Source organism: Neophocaena asiaeorientalis, unplaced genomic scaffold (genome assembly GCF_003031525.2).
Source record: "Neophocaena asiaeorientalis asiaeorientalis breed wild unplaced genomic scaffold, Neophocaena_asiaeorientalis_V1.1 scaffold14, whole genome shotgun sequence".
Lineage (NCBI taxonomy): Eukaryota > Metazoa > Chordata > Mammalia > Artiodactyla > Phocoenidae > Neophocaena > Neophocaena asiaeorientalis.
Window position 1 is genome coordinate 9,775,808 of NW_020175192.1, and position 13,184 is coordinate 9,788,991.

The 13,184-nt window shown below is 38.3% G+C and overlaps 1 pseudogene; it reads left to right on the forward strand.

Moving 5' to 3' along the window:
* Positions 1 to 2,127: 2,127 nt before the first annotated feature.
* The window catches only part of LOC112413130 (ribonuclease H1 pseudogene), a 49,329-nt pseudogene continuing 38,272 nt past the window's right edge, over positions 2,128 to 13,184 (forward strand).

The window sequence follows — 13,184 nt, forward strand, 5'->3', positions numbered from 1 at the left end:
ACTCTGTGCAAATATATAGATTTCCTTGAATACGCCCACAACCAGAGAATAAGCAGACTGTGGAAGGCTGGTGTCCCATTACAAAGCAGATCCCTCAGCCCTATAGCAATTGGGTGGGCAGATGGGGTAATCAGCTGGTTGATTCAAAGTCCCAAAGTACTGAAATTCTCCCTTGAAGGCAATACACTCTGGAGTGAAGAACAGTGAACGAGAAGACCTGTGATGATGTGCTGAACATGGAATTCCTCAGGCAAGTGTCATGCACGTTTCTAAGAATTTTGAATGCCTGTGTTACTAAATTGTTCTCCAGAAAGTCTATAAAAGGTATACTCAGGAGGGCTTCCCTGGTGGCGCAGTGGTTGAGAGTCCGCCTGCCGATGCAGGGGACGCGGGTTCGCGCCCCGGTCTGGGAAGATCCCACATGCCGCGGAGCGGCTGGGCCCGTGAGCCATGGCCGCTGAGCCCGTGCGTCCGGAGCCTGTGCTCCGCAACGGGAAGAGGCCACAACAGTGAGAGGCCCGCGTACAACAACAACAACAACAAAAAAAAAAAGTATACTCAGGAAATAATATTCTTGAAAAGCTGCTCTCCTCAGGATGGGAACGGGAGGCATCACTGATAGCTTGGCCAACAGTCCTGTCTCCTGGATGTCTTTCCCCAGACAGAGGAAAATGAGTCCTACTGCTCTCGCCTGGGAGGGATGGTTGGAGGGCGGGGACAACCGAGCAATCATTTCAGTAAATAGTTCAAAGCTCCTCAGAGACAAGGGTTCAGGGGGGAAGGCTTGAGGAGCCCGCAGAGCTAGCGGTGGTCCATGGTGCTGGTGAGACCCGGATGAAAGGAGCATGGAAGGGCCCCGCCCCCTGGGAGACATCCGTCAACGATTTTATTGGGCATTTCCATCACCCTTGCAATTTGCTCTCATTACTTAGTTAATCCTCACTGAGTGCTTTCCTGTGAAGAGAGTCAATGTCATCACCCGGTTTGCACAAGAAGAAAACAGAGACAGAGGGAAGTTGGCTATAAAGCCCACCTCTTAGGAAAAAGCTAAGGGGGAAGGAGGTGAAACAGGGAGTTACCTGTGACCCGCTCTGTCTGCCTCCCCTTTGCGTTCTGGGAGACAGCTCAAGTGCTCAGACTGCTCTAAAGAAACAGCCTTCCACTCAGGGACTTTATGCTTTCTTAGTATGAATTAAGGATTAACAGCCCTATTTTTCCAGGAAGCTTAACTGAATCTCCTTCCCATCTTAGAGACCCTTTCCCCTTTCCCCATCCCCCATACACACACTTTCCCGAGGCTTTGGAGAAATTCCCCTCCTGCACAGACCACAGAAGCTAATTTAAGGTAATGAGCTCAGCAGGGATCTAAGTGCTTTCTCTCAGCCCTTCTTCAAGCAGCCACAGAGCTTCAGGGTGTCAACTAACAGCTCAGGGATGTTAAGGGTGACGACTTCCATTCGGAACCAGTCAACCTGGCTCTGTCTCACAGTTGTAAACTGTTCCTGAACCTCTGGACCGGACTCCACATCCCAGCCAGCTGGCTCACACTTCCCGATCACTGGGCTTGAAAGGAATGAGGCAAAGATGGTGAATGGTTCAGCACAAGGTCATCGTCAATGAGTTCAGTGAGAAACAGCCATCACCTTGCGAATGAGTCAGGGGTAGCATCATTTTTCTATCAATAAGAGAACACGTCATTACCTTCTCATAATAAGAGTCCTCCATTGCCCCTGGCCACCCCAAGTATTTTCAGTGACCTCCAAGTAACATCATCTCACAAATGACCTAAGTCCATGATGAGTTATGGCGGAACACCTCTGGGCTTCAGAGTCTAAGGAGCATTCACTGAGTTCCAATAAACATTTTGCTTTCAGGCACACAAAGGAAATGCACCAGGACGACTCCTTGTACTAAAATGAAGCATTTGAACGAGGTGATTCCTTTGATTCATCCATCCATCCTCACGCATTCTGCAAGACAGTTTTATCAGCTAGACTTCTCCTAGCAATGCGCTGAGACCCTTACGGTCAGATTCTTCTTCTTGGGGCTACTGGAATATTTTGATGAAAAAAACGTCTCATAGTGTTTCCAATTCCCCCATGATCAGAATTTAGAGGAACATACCTCATGGTTGTCACCAAGGCTGGAAGTAAGTACGCTCACCACTTCTCCCCTTGCCCTACACTTCGGACAAGGCTGCAGCTGGAGATATGGTTGGAGGTATGTTAGAAGGGATAGGGAGAGAGACAAAGAAGAGACTGGGTACATCAGCCTCCATCCTGAGGGCTAAACAAAATTAGGGTGACTGCATGAGAACACGGGGCAGGGCTAGTTCTTCCTCTGTGTTTAGCCTTCAGCTCCGCTGATGATACACATCCCTCTTACTCGAAGGGTAAGATTTTGGAATTAATTATTGACTCACCTAATAGATCCTTTATGCTAAAGGACTAATGAATTCTAGCCTGTACTTTTCAGAATGAATTCAGTAGATAAGATTAAGACCCATCCAGCTTAACAATGAACATGGATATATAGTTGGCAAGAAAAAGAGTTAGTGTCTTCTTTGGAATCTTTGGTTTGCCTCTCAGAATATCTGTAACGCTAATATTTGTACATTAATTTTATGGCTTACAAAGCATCTTCCTATATATTACCTCTGTTAACAGTTTTAAGCATCCCTGTGAAATAGGTAGAGGGGATATACGGTCCTCACATTACAGATGGGGAAGCAGAGATACCATGCAGTTACTCACCTGAGCTCATGCCCAAGGTGATGGGACTCCAAGACTAAGGACAAATCCCACATCCTTCCCTTTACATCACGGCACCTATGGATTTCAATTTTTGAATTTACACTGAACTCCATTTCTCTCCATGAATTCCCGTTACCGAATTCAGTTTTAAGATTGCTGTTCACCCCCTGCCACAATGATCTGAGCCTGTTCATTTGCTGCTAGAATTACTTCCAAAAATGGTTAACCAATTTCACAGTCAAGAAGTGTATTAAACACAAATACTTATTACCAGCAAGGAGGCCCTAAAGGAAGTGCCAAGAAGAAAGATAAGACTTGTGTATGAGTATGCTTAATAGTAAAACATAAATAAAATTGTAGGAAACATCAAAATTAGGCTCCTCTATACCTACTACGTATCCACTTGTTTTGTATTATGAAATCTGACTAAATCTGTATAAAATAATCCATTAAATAAATATATAAAATGGTGCACACAACCCAGATAATAGGTGATGACGTATATTAGGATTTATGCAATGCTGTCACATACCATATAATAGCTAATTTTTAGTGAGCATTTATTATGTGCCGGGAACCTAAGTGCTTTACAGTATTAAATCATTTTAACCCTCACAACAACTTTTGAGTAAGACCCTATAATTATCCCCATTTTACAGACGATGAAACAGAGGCATAGGTGTGTTTAATCTCTTGCCCAAACCACACAGTTCAAATCTACCCAGTCTGGCTCCTGAGCCTGTGCTCTTAAACATACAATATGCATTATCCCATTTAATTCTTGCACCAACCTAGGAGAGAAGCATTATTATGTCCTTAATTTTGTAACTAAGGGCACTGACGTTTAGAGGATTGGGGTTCCTGACCAAGAACGAACACAGAGCCAGTAAGCTGAGGAGCTGGAATCCAGGGTAGCCTTCTCTAAATCCTACAATTCAGGGCAGAGCATCTCAACCCAAAGACATAAGGCCCAATTGCCCTGGCTGCAGAAGGGCTATTTTATGATTACCTGAAATAGCTTATTCTCTATATGTCTCTTCCTTAACTCTAGACAATGACAAATTCACATTGTACCTACTACCTTTCAGATTATTCTTAGGAAGAATTCGTGAGGGTATTCCTCCCACTCAGAAATCAGATTCTCACATGAAAGTACATTTTAAAAAGCCTACTAATGAAATGAGAACTATAAAATGTTTAACCTAAATGCCAGTAAATTGAAACTCACATCCAGCAAATATAATCAAGAGGGCATTATGCAGATTAATATGTGATACTCATCACCGTAAAGTGAGATTAGAAAATTGTATAGTAATAGCTTCATAAATTATTGCCCACACAGGCAATAATTACATGGGGTACGTGGCATTACAAGCTATCGTTTTTGTCTTTACGTGAAGCTAAGTGCGAGCTTTGAGGAAGTAACTGGCTGCCGGGTGAAAAAGATGAAAGAAAATCCAGCATTTGTGTTAAAATAACCCTAAAAAGGACATGTGTTGTACACCCACCAGAGCAGCCAAATACTCAACTACCTACATACCAGACACAAAATCATTGCACAGCCTTTAGGGGCCTTCTTCTGCCTGCACTTTTGTACTTTTTGAATTGTGTACCATGGAAAGACAAAACAAGTTAAAAAGAAAAATCAAAGTCCCCCCTCATCATAATCCCCAAAGCTCCCTTCCCCCTTTCCTTAATGAACTCTAACTCTCTGAGATGTTGATCTGATTAAAATAATTTCCAGATCTGTGTAAATTATCCAACAACACAGAAGTGTTGTGGGTGGGTATGATCTATATCTCAGAAAAAAATCTGAAGTCTGTGGAATGTGAGAGTCTAAAAGAATTTTTGAGCCGGGAGTGATTCAAATACTCTATTCAAGATGAAGCTCTCCTTATCAGAGTCAGACAGACCTGGAGGTGAAACCTAGTTCTTACAAGTTTCTTAAGTTTTCTGAGACATGAGTTTGTTTGGAAGAGCAGGGATTGTAATTGCTACCTGGCGGGATTGTAAGGGGGAGTAAATGACGAGATGGATACAAAACACTCCGCACGGTGCCTCATACATGGTAGATGTTCAGTGCTTACTTGTCTCCTTTCCTTCTATGCCATTACTCTCCTCAAGACTAAGGAGAAGTAATGTAAGTAGCATCAGTAGTGTAAGGATATGCAGACGCGTGCTTTCCCTTAATTTTTGTGAATGGCGTTGCAAGAGATTGACAGTTGATGGGAGGGACTGACCTTTAAGACAGGCAAAGGACCACGAACGGCAGGGCCACAGTGTTCCCCTGTTAGTTTAGTTCAACATATTTTATTGAGTGCCCATAGTATGCTAAGCATTGTAAGACATAAGGGTGTAGCCGTGGACAGAACATATGAACATTTTTGCCCTCGTGAAGCTTATACTCTAGTGGAGGGAAACTGATAAGAAATAAAATAGATGAGTCGGATGTAGCATTGTACTATTGATAAGTGCCGAAGAGAACACTATAAAGCAGTGAAGGAGCATAAGGTATTCCAGAGAGTATGAAGAGTATTGCAGTTTTAAACGAGGTGGTCAGCTAAGGCCTCACCGATAGGGAGATGTTTAGCAAAGACCTGAGGGAAGTAAGGGAAATGAGCCATTGCATTTGACCTTGGAAGGGCAACGTTTTCATGATTCCTCAGTAATTCTTTGAATCATCTTTGCAGTACAGACACACAAAGATACTACCCACAAGCTCCTGATTTCACATCATGTGGTGATTTAGTCAGACGTGAGCACTGGAATGCAATGTCTCAAAAATTCCAATTTAACATGTTCCATGGCTCCAAACACATGTGTCAAAGGCCTCAATATGTCTGTTCTTCTCATCTCCATCGGCTTGGAGTTTCACCAGGGGTAGCCTAAACAGTATCACTGTTCTTGGAATTCTCCCAAGCTCCTAAGTTCAAGCCTGAAACTTGTTTTGTTATAGACCCCTTAAATCACTGGTGGCGGGGGGGAGAATCCCTGCAGTACTGTGAGAAAACTCTTCGGTATCCAAGAGGATATTACAGTCATCAGTAATACGTTCACGAGAGTTAGTCAACCTTAGTTTCAACACTTGTTGTGATGGCGCGATTGCTGCTTTTTTTGTTTGTTTAAGATTTTTTTTGACATAGACCGTTTTTTAAAAGTGTTTATTGAATTTGTTACAATATTGCTTCTGTTTTATGTTTTAGTTTTTTGGCCCCGAGGCATGTGGGATCTTAGCTCTCTGGCCAGGGATCGAACCCTCACCGCCTGCATTGGAAGGCAAAGGCTTAACCACTGGACCACCAGGGAAGTCCTGAGATTGCTGCTTCTGATGGCAGCTCATTCTGTTCTCTGACTGCTTTCATTATAAGAAATAATCACCTTTTTGAATAAAAGTCTGACTTACTCTACCTTTAAAATTTTACTCTTCTAGGTAATTAATGAATAGTTAAACATACAATATTTTTCATGTTGAATGTCCTCTATGTTGAGGGTTGAGGGCATATTTTGTTAAGTTTAAGGTGATTAATTATGGAGGAGACTGAGATCCTGGCCTCGACAAGCTTGCACTCCATTCACACATCAGGAACATGTGTCTACCTCTTCGTCTACATAATTGTTCATAAAATACTGAAGACAATGACCATGCTTCTTCCAAGTCTTCTCTCTTTTTTTTTTCTTTTTGCCATAAATATCTCCAGAGTCCTCAACCTTTCCGATTATCAACATTATACTTATATAGAGGAAACTCCCAAAGAATAGACAAAATGATATGCAAGAAATCAGAATTCAGAAATGATTCTCTTGACATTATTAACTTGCCACTGATCTATTATGCTTTCTATATAGACATTTGAAGCAATGCTACAAATTTATACTAAAACTAATATCCAGCATTTCGTTTTTCACAGAATGGCACTTTGAGTATTTATGCCCTTTAATAAGAATATGCCAGAGAGGTTGGCATTGGTTCTTACACACAGTTTATAGTGGTGCACTTCTATAAAACCCACACACATAATTGGAGTGTGTTAATGTGGCAGCAGGGAGGTGATGTGAGGAGGAGAAAAGAAGGCTGTCTACAAAGTAAAGTCTGCAATATACTTGAATGTACTTAACTTACAGAATGAATAGCTATTCTCTTTCCAAACCTTGTAATTCCAAATGCACAAGAGATGGAAAATGTAACACTTCTGGAAATGATATGAAGAATACTGACTTATAGCTTATAGTACCTGATGCCCAGTTATAAAATGAATTGCAGGAGAGGAAAACCTCTACAAAATCTTGTGACTTTTTTTGTCTTTTAATTGGCTCCAAAAACACTTTTAGAAATCACTTTGGAACAAAGATCAAAATAACAGATTATCAGTTAAATAGTGGAGAATTTTAACTATTTGCCCCAGAAATGACAAACAAGAGGTTCTAATTACATTTTTAGGGACACATTTAATTTATTTATTAACTTATTATTGAGATGTAATTTACATATAACTTTGTGTAAGTTTAAGGTGTACAATATGTTGGTTTGAAAAAGACATAATTAGCCTTTATAGTAACTTTATATCAGAGGTTTTAAACTCCTTTATATTTTCTCATTACACCCCCCCCCCAATATGTTTCTTCACATGCAAATACATCTCCTACAATACACAATAATATACAAACAATCAGGGCAAGATATATAAGATTTGTCCGTTTCTGTTATTGTTTTAGATTTCTGGCTTTACCTTCTTGAAGTCTCACTTCAGTCCACAAAAACAGCCAATAAGAACTACACCGCTTTACTTTTGTACATTTGTATTTTAGTAAGTGAAGACAGAAATAAAAAAGACTTCTAGCAACATAGAAAAAGCATTTCTACTATAATGCAATACATGTAACTCAAAAAACCTCCTTTTCTGCAAAATCACACACAAAATCACTAAAGACAGAACCTATGAGAAAAATCACAGCAAGCATAGATCACTTCAAACCTATGGAAATTTATAACCAGAGTACAAACGAAAAACAATTGGTAGCCAGGGAGATAATGTGGACTGCCCAGGCAAGCAGCTCAGCATGGCTGGTGGCAGCCACAGCGGATGCTATTTAAAAAATAGTACAGTGGAAATGCAGGTTACATGTAAAATAAAGCAGCACTAGTGGGTGCAGAGATAAGGGGTAGAAATGGAGTTTTCAGCCAGTGGGCCTGCTATCAAGGTGGGCACAGGAGGAAGTGAAATCTGCTAAACCTTCTGTACACTACAAACTGTACAAGGCTGAGCTGCAGTGCTCTGTAGAGAAGGCATTGAATGGAGAAACTTTTTATTTCTTTTTTTTGCTAAAGATTATAATTCTACTCTAGTAATCTGGCTTCTCTTGCCAAGAACAATCTATAAATAAACCAAAGGAAACTCTGTAGTTTACCTGTTTACCAATCCCATACCAACTAATTCTCACTGCAGAATCAGGTATTTGTGTGTTATGGCAGAATAAAATACATTAAAGAAACCAAACTTTATAGAAAAAAATTTTAAATGAAGGGACAATGATAAAGGTAAAAACAACATGACGAGTATGGAATTTGTAAGGCACTTGTCTTTAGTAAATTCATGCTTTTATTTCTAAACATATTTATATAAATGACACTTCAGTTGAACACATCAAAATAATAGTATTAAGGCCAATACCAAGAAAAAATATGAACTTGTTTTCACTGCAACTCAGAAAGAACATAAAGAAACTGCAATAGACATTACCACTGAGGTGAATGCCAGCCAGGGAGAGGAAGATGTATCTTAGGACCAGAATGCACTTGCTAACCAGTGGGTCATCCACTGATTTTAATAATGTTGGAAACTAATATAGTAGTAATATATACTATATACTGATATAGTAATATATTGATAGTAAACTAATATAGTTTCTAGAACAAAGAGTCAGAGGCTCCAAAACAAGATGGTACCAGTGTCCACAGAAACAAGTAGAGGAAAATGTCCTCCCATAGGCTGGTATTGGCTACACCTTACACATTAAATTATGACTTAAAAAAAAATAAGTTAAATTGGATCCAGCCATATGCTGTCTATAAGAGGCTTGCTTTAGATTCAAGGACACAATACACAAAATAAAAGGATGGGAAAAAATATACAGGGCAAACAGTAACCCAAGGAAAGCGGAAGGGGCTATGCCAATACCACAAATACACTTTAAGACAAAAATCATTACTAAAGATAAGAATATTTTTTAATGAAAAAACGATAAAACCATCTGCAATTATAAACATATACGCATCTAACAAAGAACTGAAAAATGCATGAAGCAAAAACAGACAAATCGAAGAGTGAAATAGACAATTCAAAAATAACTGTTGGAGACTTCAATACTCCACTTTCAACAACCAGGCAGAAGATGTCAAGGAAATAGAAGATCTGAACAACACTATAAACCAGATAGACTAACAGACATCAACAGAACACTCTACCTGACAACCATAGAATACACATTCTTCTCAAGCACACACAGAACATTATCTAGGGTAGACCATACGTTAGTCCATAAGATAAGCCTCGGTAAATTTAAGAGGGCTGAAATCACACACAGTATTTTTCTGGCCACAACAGAATAAAATTAGAAAATAATAACAGAATGAAATTTGGAAATTTTATAAATAGGTAGGAATTAAACACACACCTAAATAACCAATATGTCAAAAAAGAAATTTGAAGGGAAATTAGAAAATACTTTGAAATTAATAAAAGTGAAAACACAGTAAACCAAAACTTATGGGATACAGTCAACCTCAGAGGAAATCTCAAGCTATAAGCACCTTTATTAATAAGAAAGGAATGTCTCAAATTAATAAGTTATTCTTTCACTTTAAGAAACTAAAAAAGAAGTACAAAATTCAAACAAGTGGAAAGATAGGAAATCACAAATATTCGAGCACAAATAAATTAAACAGATACAGAAAAATAATAGAGAAAACCAACCAAACCAAAGATTGGTTCATTGAAAAGATCAACCTTTAGCTATACTGACCGAAAAAATAAAAGAGAAGACTCAGATTATAAAATCAAGAATGAAAGAGGGAACATTACTACCAATCTTACAGAGAAAAAAAAAGGCAGGGGGTGGGAGATTATAAGGTAGTACTCCGAAAATTGCATATCAACAAAATAGACAACCTAGATGAAATGAATAAATTCCTAGAAAGACACAAACCAGTGAAACTAACCCTAGAAGAAAAAGAAAAACTGAATACACCTACAAGTAAAGACAGTAAATTAATCATCAGAAAACTTTTCACAAAGAAGCCCAGTCCCACATGGCTTCATTGGTGAATTCTACCCAACCTTTAAAGTGGAATTAATATAAATTCTTCCCAAAAAGAGAAGAAGAGGAAACACTTCCCAACTCAATGAGGTCAGTATTACACTGGTACCAAAACCAGACAAAGACATCAGAAGAAAGAAAACTACCGAATAATATCCCTTTTGAAATAGATGCAGAAATTTTCAGTTAAAATACTAGCAAACCAAATCCAGCAAAACAGAAAAAGGATTATACACCATGATCAAGTGAGATTTATCCCAAGAATACAAGATTGGTTCAGCACACAAAGTCACCATATTAATACATAATACACCATATTGATGTAATACACCATATTAATAAAATTAAAGCCACAAACCACATGATCATCTCACTATATGCAGAGAAAGGATCTGTCAAAATCCTATATCCTTTCATAAGAAAGACACTCAACAAACTAGAAATAGAAAGGAACATCCACAACCGGATAAAGAGCGTTTACCAAAAAAATCTACAGCTAATACTTAATAGCAAAAGACTGAAAGCTATCTCCCTAAAATCAGAAATAAGACAAGGGTCTCTGTTCTCATCACTTCTATTCAACATTGTCCTGCAGGTTCTAGCCAGGAAAATTAGACAAGAAAAAGAAACAGAATACAACATTCAGGTTGGAAGGGAAGGACTAAAATTATATCTATTCACAGATGACATGATATTGTATATAGAAAATCCTATAGAAGCCACAAAAGTACTATTAGAACTAATACTTGAGTTCAGCTAGGTTAGAGGATATAAAATCAATATGCAAAAACTAACTGTATTTCTCTACATTTGTAATGAACAATCCAACAATGAAATTAAGTAAATAATTCCATTTATGATCGCATCAAAAAGAATGAAATATTTAGGAATATATTTTACAAAAGAGGTGTAAGCCTTATACACTGAACACTACAAAACACTGGTGTAAGAAATTAAAGAACACCTAAATAGACAGAAAGACATTTCATTTTCATGGATTGGTCAGTTGATTTTCAAAATGCTGCCAAAACAATAAAATGGGGAAACAATTGTCTTTTCATACATGGTACTATGTGTTTTTTTATCTTTTTGATATGACACCAAAAGTGTCACAAAAAAGATACATGTGACAAAATAGAAATAAATTAGACTTCAGCAAAAATTAAAAAGCTTTTGTCCTCAAAACATACAATCAACAAAGTAAAAGACATTCCACAGAATAAGAGAAAATGTTTACAAATCATATATCTGATAAGGTACTTGTATCCAGAAAATGTAAATAACTCACCACTCAGTAATGAAAAGACAACCCAATGTGGTGGGTTGAACTGTGTCCACCTAGAAGATGTTGAAGTACTAACCTCTGGTCCCCGATTTTATTTGTAAACAGGGTCTTTGCAGGTGTAATCAAATTAAGATGAGGTCATATTTGATTAAGGTGAGCCCTAAATCTAATAACTCGTGTCCTACAAAAAGGCCACGTTCAAGCCACACACATACATTCAAAGAGGGAGGGAAGGGGGGGGGAGAGAGAGAGAGAGAGAGAGAGAGAGAAGGGCCATGTGATAAAAGAAGCAGAAATTTGAGTGATGCAGCTGCACGCCAAAGAACACCGAGGATTGATGGCAATCACTAGAAGCAAGGAAAGAGGAAAGGAAGGATTCTTCCCCAGGGCCTTCAGATGGACCATGGTCCTGCCAGAATTATGATTTTGGACTTCTACTCTCCAGAACTGTGAGAGAAAGAATACATTTCTGTTGTATTAAGTCAGCCAGTTAGTGGTAATTTGTTGTGGCAGCCCCAAGAAGCTAATACAGATTCTGACACTGGGAAGTGAGAATACTCTACCAAGTACCTAAAAATGTGCAAGTGGCTTTGGAAGTGGGTAATAGGTAGAGGCTGGAAGAGTTTTGAAGTGCATTATAGAAAAAGCCTGATTGACTTGAAGAAACGGTTGGTAGAAATATGGACGTCAACGATGATTCTGGTAAAGGTTCAGAAAAAAGTGAGAAGGACTACAGCTTCCATTGTCTTAGAGAATATATATATCACCATGAACAGAAGGCTGCTAGAAATATGAATGTTCCAGGTGATTCTGGTGAGATGTCAGTCAGAAAGGAGGAAGATGTTATTGGACACCGGAGGAAAGGCATTCCTTGTAATAAAATGGCAGAGATCTTGGCAGAGTTGGGTTCTACTGTTGGGTAGAGGTAGAACTTGTAAGCAGTGAACTTGGGTATTTAGCTAAGGAGATTTCTAAGCAGTGTGGAAGGTCTGGCCTTGTTTCTCTTTGATGCTGATAGTAAAGTCATCTATGCAAAAAAAAAAAAAAAATTTATGTGATCTACAAAAAAGATACTAGAGCTAATGAGTGTGTTTAGCAAACTTTCAGAGTACAAGATAATCAAAAATCAAGTGGATTTTATATAATACAAATTTAAATGAATAAGTCAATACCATTTATAATAGCATCAAAAACATGTAATACTTGGGGTAACTGACAATATATGAGTAAGATGCATACATGAAAATCTAAAAAAAATACTGTTGAAAGAAGTTTTAAAAAACCAACATCCATTTGGAGATAAGACTCCATATTAACTTGCTGGTTCTCCCCTACTTGATCTTTAGATTCAGCAGACTTCCAATCAAAATCCCAGCAAAGGGTTTTTTGCAGAAATTGACAAGCTGATTCTAAATAAACATCTTCTGAAAATACTTCAGAACTAGAAGAGCCAAAACAGCTTTTAAAAAGAACAATGTTGGAGGACTTACTTTACCAGACTTCAAGATTTATTAGAAAGCTAAGGCAATCATGTCAGTGTGGTATTGGCATAAAGATAAGTAAATAGATCTGTGGAACAGAAAAGAGATACCAAAAATAGACCCACATGTAAATAGTCAATTGATTTTTTACAGATTCAAAGGCAATTCAGTGGGGAAAAGGTCATTTCACAAAAGATGCTGGAACAATTCAAGAGCCATATGTGGAAAAAAAAAAAAAAAAGAACTTTGACCTATATCTTGTATAATATATAAAAATTAACCTAAAATGGATCACAGACATAAAAGTAAAGCCTAAAACCATAACCCATCCAGGAAATAGGAGACAATCCT